The 18,799-nt window shown below is 38.1% G+C and overlaps 1 protein-coding gene across 1 annotated transcript in view; it reads right to left on the bottom strand.

The window, feature by feature from the left end:
* The window catches only part of sipa1l1 (signal-induced proliferation-associated 1 like 1), a 100,868-nt gene that overhangs the window by 51,001 nt on the left and 31,068 nt on the right, over positions 1-18,799 (bottom strand). Inside the window, exon 2 of the mRNA XM_080883854.1 lies at positions 9,156-9,224. The gene's annotated coding sequence lies outside the window, so the exon portion shown is untranslated. The remainder of the gene's footprint in view (positions 1-9,155; positions 9,225-18,799) is intronic.

The following is an 18,799-nucleotide window of genomic DNA, read 5'->3' on the forward strand; positions in this document are numbered from 1 at the left end:
TTCATGTTAATTCCATTGTTTTCATTCTAATTCCGTTGTTTTCATTCTAATTCTGTTGTTTTCATTCTAATTCTGTTGTTTGAATGAAAACAATGGAATTTGAATGAAAACAATGGAAGTTTAAAACAAATTCCATTGTTTTCATTCAAATTCTGTTCTGTTCTAATTCCGTTGTTTTCATTCAAATTCTATTCATTTCATTCTAATTCCCTTCTTTTTATTGCAATTCTGTTGTTTTCATTCAAATTCCATTGTTTTGATTCAAATTCTGTTCTGTTCATGTTAATTCCGTTGTTTTCATGTTAATTCCGTTGTTTTCATTCTAATTCTGTTGTTTTCATTCTAATTCTGTTCTAATTCCGTTGTTTTCATTCAAATTCTATTCATTTCATTCTAATTCCCTTCTTTTTATTCAAATTCTGTTGTTTTCATTCAAACTCTGTTCTGTACATTCTAATTCTGTTGTTTTCATTCTAATTCTGTTGTTTTCATTCCAATTCTGTTGTTTTCATTCCAATTCTGTTGTTTTCATTCTAATTCTGTTGTTTGAATGAAAACAATGGAATTTGAATGAAAACAATGGAAGTTTAAAACAAATTCCATTGTTTTCATTCAAATTCTGTTCTGTTCTAATTCCGTTGTTTTCATTCAAATTCTATTAATTTCATTCTAATTCCCTTCTTTTTATTGTAATTCCGTTGTTTTCATTCAAATGCTTTTGTTTCCATTCTAATTCTACTCTTTTTATTCAAATTCTGTTGTTTTCATTCTAATTCCGTTGTTTTCATTCAAATTCTGTTTTCATTCTAATTCCGTTGTTTTCATTCAAATGCTTTTGTTTTCATTCTAATTCCGTTGTTTTCATTCAAATTCCGTTGTTTTCATTCAAATTCCGTTGTTTTCATTCAAATTCCGTTGTTTTCATTCAAATTCCGTTGTTTTCATTCAAATTCAGTTCTTTTTATTGCAATTCCGTTGTTTTTATTCTAATTCTGTTGTTTTTATTCAAATTCTGTTGTTTTTATTCAAATTCTGTTGTTTTTATTCAAATTCTGTTGTTTTCATTCTAATTCTGTTGTTTTCATTCTAATTAAAATGGGGGAAATTTGACAAACAACCTAGTGTTGGTGAAAAACAGCATTTTGAAAATTAAGACAGTCAAAGCACATGCAGTGTAAAACTCACAATGGGAGAGCCAACAGCAGTGGTTAATGAAATTTAAATGGAAAATTGCACTGGAAGACAACCAATTAACAGGAAAGAGAGGCTACACATGATATCTTTGTTGTAATAACTTGACATCAGTAAGAATTTATTAGCTTGCTGTAACAATAGCGGGAAGCTTTTAGTCTTACTGCATGAAAATCAGAGAGCATGCAACATCCAAGCTACGAGTTACAAAAACTGGTGGAGGAATAGCCTAGAACGACTTCAGATAGGGTTATCATGTTTTCCTTCTTGAGATTTATCTTTTTAAGAGAAATTATATACATTTTCAACAAAGCCTACGTATAGACATAAGCATACACTTTTCCAAAACACCATATAATACCACAAACATCAGCTTCTCCATGGACACAGTCATACTCTTTCTTACAAGCAGTTTTTCATACACAATCAAAATGTAAGTATAATTTGAGTAATAGTATAAGTGCAGAGGACAAAGTCGGACTAATATAGTCTAAGCTTGTACAAATTACATTTGGCACCCAATATGATCTGTATAATCAAAGCCTTTTGATTCATTTGTTCAGCAAAGTAGAAATGTGTGTTTGTACTCTACATAACAAATTTAATACTACATACCGTTGCTAAATGCTTACAAGTAACCAGTGATGGGAAACCCAAATATTATTCTTTTTTTCTATTCATAAAGCTACTTTCAGCTGTTCCATTATTCACAAGGTTCTGTTATTCACAGCACTTTTTGATTTGGCTGTTTTTATGTCGGATGCCATTCCTGATAAATGAAAGGAATTTGTGTCTCCTCCAGATATTCAACCGTGGATCTTTTGCTTGTTAAGTGAATACCTAACCCACTACACCAAGGAGTAACTAAAGTTTTTACATTTATGTATTCACTTATTATAAAGACAAAATAAAAGAGATTATAACTATGGTAGCACAACTTCTTAATTGTCACTGCACACTTTGAAAAGTTCCTTTTAGATGTAGTTCTCGTTTGTGAGATTTTTAGACTAGTCAAGAATGATCAGTCCTACAAAGTTTTAAAAAGAAAAAGAAAAAAGGATTGTACGGATAGCTGCTTCTGCCTTGTAATGAGATGGGGATAATGCAGAGTGCAATGAATATACAGTAAGGAAACCCTACTCCTTCCTGTTGCTTTCAGACCCAGGGCTATGCCAGCTTGTGCTTTTGCCAAGGAAGCAGTCTCATATTCCAACAGGAAACACATCTCAGCCTCTTCCTGCTTACCCAGAGGAAGTGGCAGGTCAGATGGGGAATGGATGAGACATTTATTCTCATGACTAAAGTCCAGAGTGTTAATTTCCAAGAAAAATATATATATATAACAACATACAAACTATTGTATTAATAACAAAGTTGATTATGCTACCACATGTCTTCTGCTTTTGATAACATAAGTATTCTTCGATTCCAAATTTCCCCCATTTTAAATAAAATATGTTTAACTGTGTCTTCATTCTTCATCTACTCTGCCCTTTTAGTTTTGCTCTTATTTTAATGGCATTTGAAACAATATACAAAAGCCACCAAACCCAGGTATGCTACAAAAATTCAAGCTTTAACAGTATAAAAAAAAATATTTTTTAACCTAAATAAGTATGCATAACTACATTTTTGCTTCTAGAAAGTACCACCCGATCATGTGTAGTCAGCCCAAACAAGCAATCCACCTATGTCAATAAATGAACTTAAATACGCTCACCGGCCACTTGTTAGGTACGCGTGTTCAACTGCTCATTAAAACAAGTAATGAGCCGGTTGCATGGCAGAAATCCATGGCAATTCTCTGGGTGAAAATGCCTCATTAATGACAGAGAACACAGGAGCCTTCGAGCTCATAGGACGGCAGCAGGAGCTCAAATAACCAGTCGTTGCAACAAAAGTGCGCAGAAGAGCATCTCCAAACACACAACACACTGAACCTTGAAGCAGATGGTTTAGAGCAGCAGATTGACGCTGGCTGCCCAGCTGCCAGACAAAAACATCAAACTGATGTTATAATTCACTTAGGCTCACTAAAATTGGACCAAAGAATAAAAAATTAAAACAAAAATAGGAAAAATGTCTCTCTATCTCAATTTCTGCTGCAGCATTTAGATTTTAGGGCTCAGACTCCAGTGTATATACACAAAAAAAAAAAAAGCATGGCTCACCCCTTCCTTGTACAATGGCTGACACTGGTGGCAGTGCTGTAATTATATGAGGAATATCTCCTTGGCACATTTAGGTTCCCTTAATGCAAACCTAGCACTGTTTAAACACCAGAGTCTAGTATTGATGGTGACCACGTCCATAGGTCATCAAGGGATGCTTCCAGCGGGATAACACAGCATGTCACAAAGCTCATAACAGATAACTATTTCACAACTATGGGAAATTCTGAATCACCAGTTAACCTACACCCGTTAACTGGATGTCCTTTGATTGTGGGAGGAAGCCGGATTAAACCGAGATAACCCAGGACCTTCTTGCTGTGAGGCAACAGTGTTAACCACCATCCCACTGCTTCCCAGTCAGACACAGGAAGCTTACAAAGCTCAGATCATTTCTAATTGGTTACTTGAACACAACGATGAATTCACTGTACTCAAGTGGTCACAGTCACCAGCTCTCAATCCAATAGAGCAGTGGTCCCCAACCTTTTTTGTGCCACGGACCGGTTTAATGTCAGACAATATTTTCACAGGCCGCCCTTTAAGGTGTCGCAGATAAACAACAAAGTGATACAACTAAGAAAGAAACTGTGGCATTTTGTAAATATAATAATAAATGTGAATTCCTGAAATGCGCCAACAACACTAAGAGTGACATCCTCCTCTCTGCCCCTTAATGCGCTCTGGTCGCTATGGTAACACATAAATATTTCTTTCAAAATAAGATACATTACTACAACATGGGAAAAGCCCAGGGAAACTGAGTAAATGATAAAAACCTTGAAAGCTATAAATTTCACAACCGAGGTTCAACTCTCGCGGCCTGATACTTCATGGACCAGTACCAGTCTGTGGCCTGGGGGTTGGAGACCGCTGCAATAGAGCACCTTTGGGATGTGCTGTAGACACAGGTATCACCTTAATGATGCAATTCTCCTACTGCATTGAAAAAAAGATGGAGATCTGGTGAACGTGGAAGTCACTTAATGTAAGTGAACTCACTGTCATGTTCCAGAAACCAGCCTGAGCTTACTTGAGATTTGTGACCAGGCATGGTGTCATGCTGTAGCAGCCATTAGAAGATGTTACGCACACGTACACTCTCCAACAAAACTCAGAGGGGCTATGGTGTTTAAATGGTTCAAACTGTGCCAAAAAATATCCACTGCATCATTACACCACCACCCGCAGTCCAAATTGCTGAGATTCGATAGATCTGTGCTTTTATGTTGTTTACATCAAGTCTTATGGGCTACTTCTATTCTTTCATTGTACTTTTCTTCACTTATGAGCAGTTTGCAAAGACACGTACATTAGCACAAACATAGCTCCTTTCCCTTCTTTTAATGAGACATAACAGCCATTATTCTGATGCATTTTCAGTTGAGTCTTTACATGAAAACTCTTAAAACATTAAAGCACTCTTTGCAAACAGCCATTAAATGACCAAAATATAAGTCCATGTTATCACAGACATATCATTATACGCAAGTTACTGGAGGCCCTTTTTAAATTTTATTTCACCAACACAAAACATGCTTTTACCATAAGAAAAATGGCTAAACGCACACTCAGTTAAACTGTAATTCACCACAAAGCTTGGCCAACATACCGGTCGTGTCCTTGTAATTAGCCACAACCGCTCTGTCAGTGGCTGCCATGTTACTTTTTATGCAAGTTACTGAACTTCACCTTTTAACCTTTTCTACATCTCTTCATCTGCATATACATTGTGAGCTATCGCTGAATGATGCTAGTTCAAAGGCAGCTGATCAGTACAAATTAGGGATGCACCAATCAGCTGTTGGTGCAATCCTTACTCAAAATACCTCAGTGAGGAATAAAAATGATTAATTTAGCAATGGTATTGATCTGTACATGGTATCAGCAGAAACCATTCTTTCCTATTTTGACATTTGGCTTAAACCTCAGCAGATCCTCTTGGCCGTGTCTATACACCTAAAGTTTCTGCCATGTGATTAGATAGTTCCTTTAACAAGCAGCAGAACCAGTGTAACTAATAACGTGACCAGAGAGTGTTCACTTTTAAAAGCTGCCTCTTTCTGTCAGTGGCACAGTCATTAACGTAAGGTAGCAAAGGTGGTGGTGGACTGTGTAACAACTGATTCCCCAGGATTCAGCTATTTGCTATAATTGACACTGGACAGCAATGTCCCATGGTTACTCTGAAACCATTGTCAAAACCTACACACTTCTAAGATGCCCTGTGGCAGTAAAGAATAAATTGCAGCATTTGTACTGGGGCTGCTGCTGACAGGTAGGCAGAGGTTTTTGCCCAATTATAGGAGAAAAGGGATGAAGCAGGATAAGGCGGGCCACTAGAATAGACCTAATGAGGACGTGGTATGATTGCTGTGGGACTCATTCGTGCCCACAGCAGGCGTATTCGATTGGTACAGAATGGCCAGAATGAAGTGGCAGAGAGAGCGACAGAGATAGATATGGAGAGATAATAGAAGTGAGAAGGACTGATTCCTCACTCAATGTGAGAGTATGTGGGAGGAGATGAGATGCTGAGACTGAAAGTGGGAAAGAAATGGATGCTTAAAGTAAGTGAGTAAGTCAGTCCATCAAGTCAACTATGCTTTCACTCTCTCTTCTTTCCATCCATCCATGGCTGCCTCCATCCTCCAATCATACATACAAACACTGCAAGCACAGGCGGTGCTGCTACAACCATCCAGAAAGATGTATGCCATCAAATCAGTTCAACTTCATGCAAAGATGTTCAAGGTTGTAAAACAACCACTGACATGTGTCAACACTATGGGGCATTTGCCTGCAGCGGAACAAAACCTGGAAAACCTGGGCAAACAGGAAGTGAAGGAAGTGCTTTTTCAAAAAGAGTTGATATCCATTCAGGCGAGAAGTGTTTAAATAGATTCTGCAAACTTAGCAAACCACTGTATAGGAGTGACTATAGATGTAGCTACTATAGTAGACATGGATGCTTGGCCATGTAGGGCTAATACATCAATTCTGTTTGGTTACAATGAAAATGTGAGTGAAGTGCAGACTTTCAAATTGTAGCTCAAGGGTTTTTTTGTTTGTTTGTTTTTTTTAATTTGCCTTGACTGTTTAAGAGCTCTTAGCACAGAGGTTCATCTGAGGAAAAACTACAAAAATGTGTATTTGTCTGACAAATTATAAATCTGGAGCCATTATTAGTTAACAAGGTTAATATTGATATTGAACCTTTGGACAGTTTATGAGTTTGTCCTTAAAAGCATTTAGGCTGCTGCAAAAAGTAAAACTCCCCTCCCTCTTTAGGGACATATTACTATTTATGGCAATTAGCTTCAGTTACTGTGACTCATTGCCATCTAAACAGACAGTCACTGCATGGTACTGATTTCCTCTTATCACTAGACACACTCAAGTGCAACTTCTTCAACTAACTTCTTCAGCCTAAACTGACTAAGCAGAAAATAGATGTACATTCTTCGGCACCAACCACCTTCATTATATACTTCCTGTAACCACTGATGAGATTTGTGCAATAAAGAGGAAAATTTCTGGACTATTCTTCATACAAAACCTTTTGTATTGATAACCCCTCTTCAAGTCGGCATCTTGCTTGGCTGGGATATCAATCAGACCACAGGACTCAAGTTGTCCATTCGACGCCATTCTTCTCTTAACCATTTAGTTGTTTATTTATGTACTATGGACGTTTTTCCTTATTGCTTTATGAAATGTCTCCTAATCATTCCCCAGAATTTATTGATAACTTTTCACCTTTTGAAATTCTTTTTGATAACTTTATGTCCAGGCCCAGACAGTGATGCTACCTCCACCGTACTTTGAATTAGTGCGTTTTCTCCCTCCAAAATGCAGATTTATGTATGTGTGTTTAACTCATTACTCCACCGAGGAGATTTTCTCTTTGTTTATTTTTTTTACTTTAAACATGCCACAAGGCATTTTTTGGAGTGTGGTGGTTTCCTTTATGGTGGTGTTTCATTAACACCATTCTTATTCAGTGTTTTTCTTATAGTGAGGATGTGAGCAAAGATTATAGCAAGTTGTATAGATTTCTGCAGGTGTTTTGCTGTTACTCATGGGTTCTTTTTCACCTCTTTCAATATTGCACATTGTGCTTTTGGTGTGATCATTGTAAGACGCCTACTCCCAGAAAGAGCAGCAACAGTCCAACGTTTCCTCCATTTGAATATAATTGATCTTGTGGAATGATAAACATCCAAGGGTTTTGTATGCTTTTCGAGTAAAATGCTTCTACTAAAAGGTCCTGTAAAGGTTGTTTTGATCGGGGCATGGTTCACAGCAATCACTCATTCTTGAGGAAACCAGACCTTGTTAGTAATCACACTTTGTATAACTTACTTATAGTGAGGGGCTCCCTCTACAATTCACACTTCTGAACCTCTCAATTGAAACACCCACTCCTAGGAGGTTTTGGTTTTGGTGAAGCTGTTAGCACAGAGGTTCACTTTGATTTTCCTGAACTTTAAATGATAACTCTGTGTGTTCACTAAAACTCAAGATCGTATTTGCATGTTATTAGTTTTTCCAGATTGTGTTAGTCTATAATTAAGACGGAAATTAAGCTCAGACCACATTTTAGAAGAAGTCAAAGAAACTAATCATAGTGTAAGCCTGAAAACGCCATTTGCAATTTAGTGGTTTATTATTAGGAGTCCTATACACTCAGCTTTTCTTTATATTTGTTCTGCAAGAGAACACTCATGCAAATCTATCTTATGAGAATTTTCCCAAATATTTCATGCAAATTTGTATTCGCTTCTTTTTTAAGGCTCGTGGACTTCCAGGATTCTAAATTACAAGATAAACAGACTTTACCAACCACCTGTGTTACTTTTGAGTCCAAATAGATTTTCATTAAAATTCTTATGCACATCATTTTTTTTCCGTTTTCTGTTTTATCTCTCTCTATCCCATTATATTAATTTCCTTCGCTCTTTATTATAATTTCCATTTCTCTTCCCTGGTGTTTTTCCTTTCACCATATCTCATTCTTTTCTCCCCCTCATTCTTGTGTGACTGTAGTAGTGTCTGTGTGTGTGTGGGAGTAGAGGAGAGCAGCTATGCTGGCTGGGGGAGGAGGTGAGAGAGAAAGAAAAAGAAGCGAAAGAGGGATAGAAATACACAGAGAGGGAAGCAAAGCATTTACTGGAACAAAACATGCTGTTTCAAACTCATAGATAAGGGCCGCCTACTCGCTAGTTCTTATTTCAGAGCAGTTTACGCCTTATTTTTACAATCTATTCTATTCTATTTATTTATTATGCATTTTTTTAGTAATATTATGAATACCTTAGACAACCAAGATATTATTTTCTGGCATTTTTTACTCAACTGAATTACTTTAGAGTTGCTAGACCTACCATCTGTCCAGTGTCCATAAAGTTTAACTCCATATTTCAAGTAGGTGGCAGGAGGAAGACTACATCTGAAAGCCAATTAGAAGTGAAGGGCACATGGAAGAGTTTGATTGTTTCTAAGGATGCTAGTTTTTATATTATTACAATTGTAATACATATAAACACTCTGGTACTTTGACAGCCTGTTGCTAGAATCTTTATGGTAGCCACATATCTAATATCTAATAAAACCAGCTCTTCTTATAAGAAGATCAAGCACAGAAACATTTACTTTGAGAAGTTCTGAGTTATTTTTGGTGATAAAAAGCAACACAAAAGAGCATTAACACTGATACCATCTGCATCAACATCTATGATGAATGTAACCCAACAGACCCTGAAAATCCAGCTGAGCAAGTTGGATACTCACTGTTGATCCCGGTATCTCGTCAACACCAGTGAAGTGCAGATGACACAGCCTGAAAGCTGTACAGGTAACCTAAAATAGAAGATGATAATTTGCGCATGAGGAATAGCGTACACAGTGAGGTCAAATAAAAATAACAGAAATGCAACACCTGTAGAGAAAAGAGTGCTTCTATGAAAGACGAGCTTAATGAGAGACCAATCAGGAAAATATTACAAATTTTTGACCCAAGTAGTAAATACCCATCTATGAATTTTGCATATTTAGACACCATTATCTACAATAATAACATACAATTGCAATATATCTAAATATTAACATGAGTATTTGATTTTACAGGACTTACAGTGCCTCTTAGATTCACCACAACTGAACTTGTTAAATCACTGAAAAGCCAGAATTTAAGTTTGTTTTTTACCTCGCACCCTACAGACTAGCTTTTACTTGAAAACCAAACCGCATTACTGATTAACCAATTAATAAATAAAGCAACAAATTAAAAATAATTAAATAAAAAGGTATAGTCCTTTTCAGTGACACACACACACAAAAAAAAAAAAAATTGCTTAGCTCATTATATTCAGCTAAAAGCCTCTGGGAGAGAAAAAAATGAAAGCGCTAATTTAATGGAGTATCTCAAAATGCTTGTGGTAATTCCAGTTCAAGGACCATCACACACAAACTAACAAGACTGCAAAAATCATCAGGCCTGTAATGAAGGGCAAATCTTAATTGACACACAGTCTAATGAATGACATCCATTAGGATAGTTACAAAAATAATATGTAAGGTTTTGTGGCTTACTGAAATTCCAAAACAGGCTTCAAACAAAGATGCAAATTGTACAGTTGGGGATAAGGGCTCACAAAAGTACAGCGTCCACTGTAATCACAGGTCAAACCAGTCATCTAGGAGTTGTTTTTAAACACACACATCCCAGCATGCACGTATTTCATTTCCTCCCTATGGAGGCTGGTTGGATTTCCTGGAGAACCGATGCAGTTGCATTCGCCAACTCTGCACACTGCAGAAACGCTTGTTATAACTTCCATCTGTGTGGTCGTGGGAATTCATTTGATTTGATGTTAGTTGTGATGAGCGCTGATCAATACCAACTTTAACCATCTGTTTCCCAGCTTAAATAAACAATTAGGTCAGACCTAAACTCATGATAAGTGAAGGATCCCAGAAATGCACTGTCCCAAAAATTTACACTGCACTAATGAATAAAGGGATTCTTTATTTTTATTTTCTTCCCTCAGCTACAGTTAACCCAATTTACCTCACACTTGATATATAGCTGGGGTTGATGTCAGGCCTTCAGGGAGTAAATTGTGGCAAGTCTCACAACCTCACACCAAGTTTATCAATTGTTATCATCCAAAAAAGAAACTGTCAGCAGTATCAGCCATCTCTTGCTTATTTCTATTAAACATACATTAAATTACTTTAAGTTAACTCTGTATTTTTCACCTGATTGTCTGGCCTCCACCTGCAGTGGCTCCTTGTCCTACAGTTTGAAGGCCACTGCTCTAATTGTAGGAAACACTCGGCTTAAAGCAGAAAGCTAATGCAAGGCGAGTTTCTGTTTAATTGGCAGTGATCTGACCTGCTGTTTAGGCATTATGTGTTTACTAGAAACAACATATACATTCATAAAGTTTTTACTTATCCTTCTAGACACCAACTATCAAACGAGCCAATACTATGTGTATATTAGACTTTTACACAGTTGATCAGTAAATTGCTGCTTGAAGGGGAAAAAAAGACCTATCCCTATTTCTCTGCATGGGTCAAACACTAGAAAGGACTACATTTATATCTAATAGATTCATCAGTGTTACATCACTATATTGTGCAACTGTGCCACAGAAGTCAATCTGTGTGCTATCTTTAGTCACTATCAGCTGTTCCGCTTTTTTAATCACAGCAGTGGTTATGTTAAAGGAAGCATGCAATCCGCCCATTGCGAGCAGGCACGTGCTGATTGACATTGTAGTAACAGAACAGACTAAATTCCAAGAACTTTACACTTTACAGAACAGGATCTACTGGCTACCCTCAACTGCCACCATATTTTCAATCTTGTGGAAGAGCTGGGTAGCAATTCAGCAGTTTAACCATTTTCCACAGGTTGCACTCTTTTAATCACTTACTGTCATTTACTAAGCCTAAACAGTAGTGCTAGTAGTACAGAAAGATGAACAGGGTTCAAAATCCAACACGTAATAATACGTATCCTTCATGGCACTGCCCGTTTCCCCTTATGGTTAATTTTTGAGAACACTTGAAACCCATCAACCCATAAACATACAGGAGGCGGCAGGCAGAAAACCACATCAATTCACTTTCCCGTTCCCCATGTTTAAAAAACAAACAAAAAAACAAAACGTAATTGTTCTACTCCGATCCTCATCTCCAAACCTGGTTACAGTCTCCAAACTCTCTTCCATCCTCTGATGCAAAATAGTTTGGAGCAGCAGTCATCTTTATTGCCATCTCACTATACCCCAGGCTATTAGTGCAGACTGCTGACCTGGACCTTGGACCTCTCCATAGTCTGTTTCTGCAGGCTGGCATTCAGCCTAATGAGGCTTGCTAATGGTCCCCTCATGTCAGTCTGAGGAAAGCCTTCTACTCTATGCAAACTGGAACACATGTTCACACACTCACTCCTTCCAGCACTTTCCACAGTTGCCTAGTTGATAATAAAAAAACAAAGATGACCAATGTATGACTCAACTAAACGCCAAACCACTGCCCATCATCGGTCATACTGTATCACACAAACTCTACTTATCTGTCCTTGCTTTATGACCTTTCTTTAGCCCCACTGCACAACTCCTTTTAGGACTATCTGCACCTGGTCAATGTGATGTGGGGAATTTCAAACTCGGGAAGCACAGAAAGGAAAAGAAAATGCTTCCCATAACTTATCCATTATCAAAACAGCTGCTTTTTGTGCTGATTTTCAGTCTGGGAAAAATTACACAGGACTCTGAGTAATGCTTAGAAAATGAATGGCAGGTTACACATTTCCACATTTAAAACATTCAGGGGAAATGAGATGTACAGCAACTAGACAACATTTTGCTGTGCCTGCCACTAAGTCCGATTGGCTTCACAAGGCCACACTTTCAGAGAAACTTGTCCATTAGCCACGCTCTGTTAACACTTGCTAGTTAATGATTATGAGCCCCGCTGAAACACATTTTAAAACATGTGGTCATTAACTATGGACACGCATGACACATGCAAGTTAAATAAAACATCAAAGAGTCCAGCATTGATAAGTTTGTCCCAGAGCTGCTAAGAAAATTCAAAATATCATCTTTTACTCTTTGGAATGATGAGAGCTCCAAAAGCACCTGTAAAATCCGTTAAGTTTATGCAGGCAAGTACAGTGAGCCGTAGCTAAGACCAATGCTTTGACAGACTGAAGACTGTCACGGCAGATAAAAGATTCTCTAAAAGCAGCTGAGTGCTGTGAGAGTGACAAGTTAGGTAGGAGAAATCAGAAGTGCTTTTTAAAAAAAAAAAAAAAAAAAGCAGCCAGACAGACTGCAGAAATGTCTGGGAGACTTGAGTTTTAGAGAGCAGTAAAAAGAGGTGATTTGAAGCTAAAAACAAGATTAAAAGGAAAGGTCCGGACTGGCTGACCAGTTCAAGGTCATGTCTTAAGCCAAAGCCACAAGCTACGCAAGATGCTTTGACCCCCTGGTTCTAAGCAGTAGGCAAATAAAAATGTCAGTTTTTAGATGTAGCTGCAACTATTAAATACATTTCCACCCATCAGCTTTACATCAGCCTGGGATTTAAAGATTATGCCTGCCTAGTTAAGTAAAGTATCAACGTCGAATTCAATCTGCAAAACATCTGAATTAAACTTTCAACAGCCAACTCTAGATTTCTGTAAGATAACGTATTCTTATTTTACCATAGAGGGAATCTGTTAGCTTTGGCTAGAAAACACAATCCAACATGACAACAAAAAAGCCCGTGATTAAGTGGAATGTGTCCTTTGGCTAGATTTTTTTTTTTTCTTTAGGAGGCACCTTCATAATACAAATCATACTTTGGAACACTGGATTCAGACAGACCCTAAGCTCAAGTTGCAGGTCGTAAAACAGACAGCGTCCAGATGTCTGGCAGAGGGTATGCAGCAGAGGATTTAGGTAGTTCCCTTCCAAGTCAGCTACTGGTGGTCATAGCTGACAACCAAATGCTTGCCAAGTAGTTCAGTGCAGTAATTCTTGTGTGTATTTGGCACACATTTATTGTTTCATTAACCAACTATAAATTCTTTCTATAAATCCATCTTTAAATTTAACTAGATATGATGAGATTTTTGTGAAACGCTCTTTTCATTCTGAATTTTACCACAACGCTTGCAGCCAGGGTGACCTGCGGCTTATTATAACATTATGACAGAAGCTTCTTCAACTGAGAAGAAACAACAAATGGCAGGTAAGATGAGAGTCCGGAAACATCACAGTGATACTGTTGTGGTGTAAATCATGAATGCTTAAAGCCTGAGCCTGTTGCAGTACAGACAAGATGGGGAAATAATGAACCTGACAGCTGGCATTTTGCAGTCTTTTGCAACGAATTCAATTTATACAAATTAGGCTTTACCAAAATATGCTCACCAAAAAAAAAAACAAAACAAAAAACAAAAAAAAAAACGATGCCACATCCCGTTACTTACACCTATTAAGATACAAATTCAAGTGTTGCGACATGTGCCGTTAGATTATCGTTTCCTGTCTACTTGAGAAAAAGCATTGAACTCTGAAGAATAATTAGCACCTTGTAAGTACTTCTTATGTAACCCCCTCTACCTTTGCCTAGTCTCTGATCATCAGCAGGCAATGCTTCACAAATGCCAAGACTGAAAAGAAAAACTGCACCACGCTGATGTAAAAAGTCAACACCTTTTTTTTTTTTTTTTTTTAATGACCCATAAAAATACCACACTCTCACTCCACGTTATAAATGCCCCACATTAGGGAAGTGAGTCAATAAAGTTTGAGGTAGGTCATGTTGCATAGAGGGAGGGGAAAAGCATACTGTGCAAAGCCCCATGAAGGTGTCTGGGTATGGGACTCACAGCACTTGCAAAAACTCAGTGCATCAAATTCTCTGTGGATTTCCTTCCAAAGCCACTTCTTAGCCAGTGCAAGCCAGCAGAAGCAGCTTTGTTCCTTTGCCACCTATCCTCACTTTCTACCCATTGTAAACCTGTCTTCAATGCTTTGGCTATAGCTCTCTATCAAGTCTCAACTGCTTGCTCTTCACATTCCTCCATCACGGGGACATAAGCCTCAGTTTCTCTCTCCCACACTATTCAGCTCCTTGGAAAATGGGGATACAGGCTGGCAGAGTCACTGTATCAAATCTATTTGTCGGTTAAACCTGCAGCTGGATTAGGCCTGCTTTTAGCCACTGCTACTATTCAGCAAACGTTTCGTGTGTGCTAGCTCGCGCTGCCGTCCAGTCAGGTTTTGATGGGCCAAAGCTATTCATGAAACTCCTGACTTGCCAGGAGGAGTTCAACCACCGGCCACTAAAGCCTCTGACTTACTGTCATCATGGTAATAGTCTTCACAAGTGTGTTCTCATAACCACTGACATGTGAGTATGTCATTTTCCAAAAGTCTACATACCAAGAGTCTTTGTAGAAAATTAATGGTAATCATAACTGTTCTATCCACGACACCGTTAAGCGGTCATGGCAGTGATGTGGCTGGTTTTTTAGCAAAGTATCACAACAATAAAAGAACAAGAAAGAAAAAGAAAACAAGAAAAAGAAGCAACTGTGTGACTGAAAAAGCCTGGGAATCATCTGCACAGGGTTAGAAAAGCATGACCAAAGTAGCAGATCCTCTGCTATGACTATAAATCACAACAGAGCTGAAGTCTACAAAGCTAAAGAGAAAGGAGTGGAGAGAGGAAGACCAAAAAAAAAAAAAAAAAAAAAGGAAGTTTTACAGGGAAATAAAAAACATGCCAAATCAGTACAAAAAGATGGGCTCAAGACCAAATACCAGAGAAAGGGCTTGAGATAGAAATATAAAAAGATAATGTGAAGCAAAAGTAGCCAGTAAAGAAACTTGAGTTCACAAGTTCATCTGGGGGAAAAAAGGAAACCTTTGCACTCTCTACTCTTACACCTCATCTCCAGACGATTGTGTCTGCACTTTGCAGTGAGCACAAGAAGGAGAAAAAAATCCATGTGTGTCGTTTCTCAAAAACCCAGCAGCACCTGATGCATACTTCGGAAGGAATTAAAGTTGAATCCCTGGGGATAAAGCTGCACCTTAGGTAAATTTAACTGTTCACTGCCTTTGTCTAACCACACTCTGGTAAAGTGTAAGCCTTCACACTTACCTCAACTGTGTGCAGACCTGTGGGGAGCCTGTCGGGAACCAACAGTGTGGTAAAACCTTGATAATGAAAGCTATAAATCACCCTTACCACATCCCCAGCCTCAAAGCTCATAAAACTCCAGCCCACAACAGCTTGACAACAAAAACATGGTACTTTTTTTATTTTATTTTCCTCTCCCTTTACTCGAGTTCACACTATAAACATCAGTAGCGACAGGGGTAGCCATGGCAAAGCAGAGTTGCCAGGAAGACTTCTTGCGCCTTTTATGTCTCCAAGATGATTATAAGTAGAATTAAAAGACATTTTCTTCTGTTTGATAAAACCTAAAATACATTTTACATCACTTTATTCCCTTACTAATGTAGACTTGCTGATTCATATGTGCGCCTACAATCACAAGTAAAGCAATATACGTTTTTTAACAGTCTGTCAGTCACTGGAACCACATGTTTAACTCATTTATGTATACAGTGACAGATGAAGCTGTCAGAGCATTCATTCTGGCAAATTAAACTAATTCTGTCTGCTAATCTAATATTTTATTACATTTAGTCTCATATTGACTGAAAATAAAGTATGATTAAAATTGAGTCCTTGCGTGCATTACTTCACAGACGATGAAGTCAGGAAGTTTGAGTCACTGTTAGTCAGAGATATGCCAATTTACCAGCCGCACAAAGAAAAAGAAAAATGCCGCCATAACATCAAGGTAAACAAAAGACGAGAGAGGGAGAATGAGTACGTGCCAACGCTTTTAAACCTGACATCTAAAGACACAATCCCACTACTTACAGCAATTAGCCCAGCGTTTTGTTCTCTCTCTGCTCTTTGTTGTTCTGACACTCTAAACACAGTACCAGGTAGCATCACTACAGACAAAGCCAAAAACACTGTCTGACAAGTTCTGTGGGAGGATAGCTTAAGTTAACTGATCAAACTAACCAGGGAGAGTGTCTGTCTGTAAATACAGGCACAAACATACCTCCGTGCTGCGACAATAGCAGTTTAATCGATGGTTTAGTTCTGCATGCACACTGCTGTGCAAAAGTCTTATGCCTTGGTAGGAAAATGGGAATGAGTGCAAACGTATATGGAAATGGTTCAGTCAGTGTTTGGTATGAGCACCTTTATTTCTTAGCTAAGCTTTGTTTTTAAGTCTTCAGGAATAATTCTTCTGGCATCTTGAAGGACTTTCAAAGCTCTTCTATGGATGTTGGCTGCATTTTGTTCCATCTCTAATAAGATTGATATGGTTAAGGTCTGTGACCCTAGGGAGGCCAATCAATGGTCAATGAACAGTGGATAGATACGTAGAATGACCACATGCATAGTGTATTACATTCAGTCTCATATTGACTGAAAATAAAGTATGATTAAAATTGAGTCTGCATGCGTTCCTTCACAGACAATGAAGTCAGAAAGTTTGAGTCAATGTTAGTCAGAGATTTGCCAATTTACCATGTCTTTGCCCCCCCCCATTGCCTGACATGACAGAAACTATTTATCAGCTTATAAATAGCCGCTTCTTTTGTCCTTCATTTTTGCAATGTGTTCTTCCAAAACTTGGTGTGACTTGGAGTGGTGTCATACCAAGTTTTTGGCATATTTCGGAATCATCTTGTTGGTGCAAAATTACCATTTTATACCTCTTAACCTGCTAAAGTTGGCTTTTTTGAAGATGCAACTAAAGCATTGGGGACAAATGATGTGCTTTTGAGATTCCCAGTAACAAAGTGCCTGAAAATAAAATGCAAAATTGGTTCGTTGTTAAGTTTTACGTAGATTATGCTGGTTCGTCCCTTGAAATTAGGTCTTTGTTATGCTTGAATGGTTGATAAAGAAGTGTTAAGTGGCTAAATTAAGAGAAAATCCCTGAGAAAAATGGTCAAATATGGACTAACGTATAAGCTAAACAAAACAAAAGTGGAAAAGGTTTACCTAATATTTCAAGCAAAGCACACATTTCGAAATGCAGTTTCCATTTTACACAGAAACGCTACATGTTGTCAAAAACATGCTTGCTTTTAGTCCATGGAGTAACCCAAATATCCATAGTAGGCAGGCTTGTATTGATTTTGCCTAGCCAGCTCAGAGGCAAATGGCGATGAGGCCATCGGTCACAGGGCGATTGACAGCTGCATGTTTAATGGTCGTGAGAAACGATGTGCAGGGGTTTCAAGGGCAATCGCTGTTATAAGAGATGGGAGGAGATGAGGTTAAGGCTCCAGACAGCAAGCCTGTGACACTTTGACAGATGTGAGTTTTATACCTCACAAAGCAACACACACAGAAAAGGTCTTTGAATAAAATGCCTACTGCAAAGCTTTCTGTGCAGTTCCCTCAGCCTCAGAGCTCAAACTAAAGAAACAGTCAGGCTGTTGGTTGACTGGGGCTTAATTGTTTTGTTTTCCCAGATAAAGTTCAGGGGCGAGATTTTCTCAAGGCTTACCTTTCCCTCACACTCCTTTGCATTCATGACAGCCTCTACTGCTCTACTAGTCATTTATCTGACGCTACCTTTTTTCCCTTTTAAAGATCAAATGTTTTTACCTTATCTTCTAATGCATGGTCCTCAGATCTATCTGCCTAACTCTAACATTGTTTATTTTCCTTCCTACTCTCATCTTTTTGCCATTTCTCTATCCGTTTTTTCAGTTACCACTTTTGTAGTTCCCACAACTGGGTTTCTTTTGGAACTTTTGTGGTCATATTTCCCATTTGAGAGCTGAGACAGCTGGAAGAAACGGTTTGGATATAGTCCTGTCAAAATATCAAATGGGAATGCAGGCCCAATTTGTTTAAGAAAAGAAACAAGGAAAAAAAAGAAAGAAAGAAAGAAAGAAAAGTAGACAATTCAAATACAGCATTAGTTCTCCAATCCTCTCTCCAACCAACCCTCACACCGAAGCATTGGGGAGTTTTGCATTTTTAAGATGTTTTTAGACACAAACTACAGCCGTTTAATAATCTATGTAATATCTAAAACTTGGGGGGGGGGGGGGGGGGGGGGGGAGAAGCGTTTTAAAATAGCACCAGACTTAATATAGTTTATCTACAACAACTCCTCAGCGGTATAAGGTGCCCAATATCTAATGATGCAAGCCCACAAATTCATCTTTAAATTGTTTAATTATATGTGGCATCTTTTGGAGGATTCTTAATGAAATTTTGGTGAACTTTGAGAGCACTAATAGCTCAACAAAGCACCATGAGTGCTGTGGTAAATACATTTTTCCAGCTCGTGAGACAACCAGCCA

This window comes from Rhamphochromis sp. 'chilingali', assembly GCF_963969265.1.
Source record: "Rhamphochromis sp. 'chilingali' genome assembly, chromosome: 5".
NCBI lineage: Eukaryota > Metazoa > Chordata > Actinopteri > Cichliformes > Cichlidae > Rhamphochromis > Rhamphochromis sp. 'chilingali'.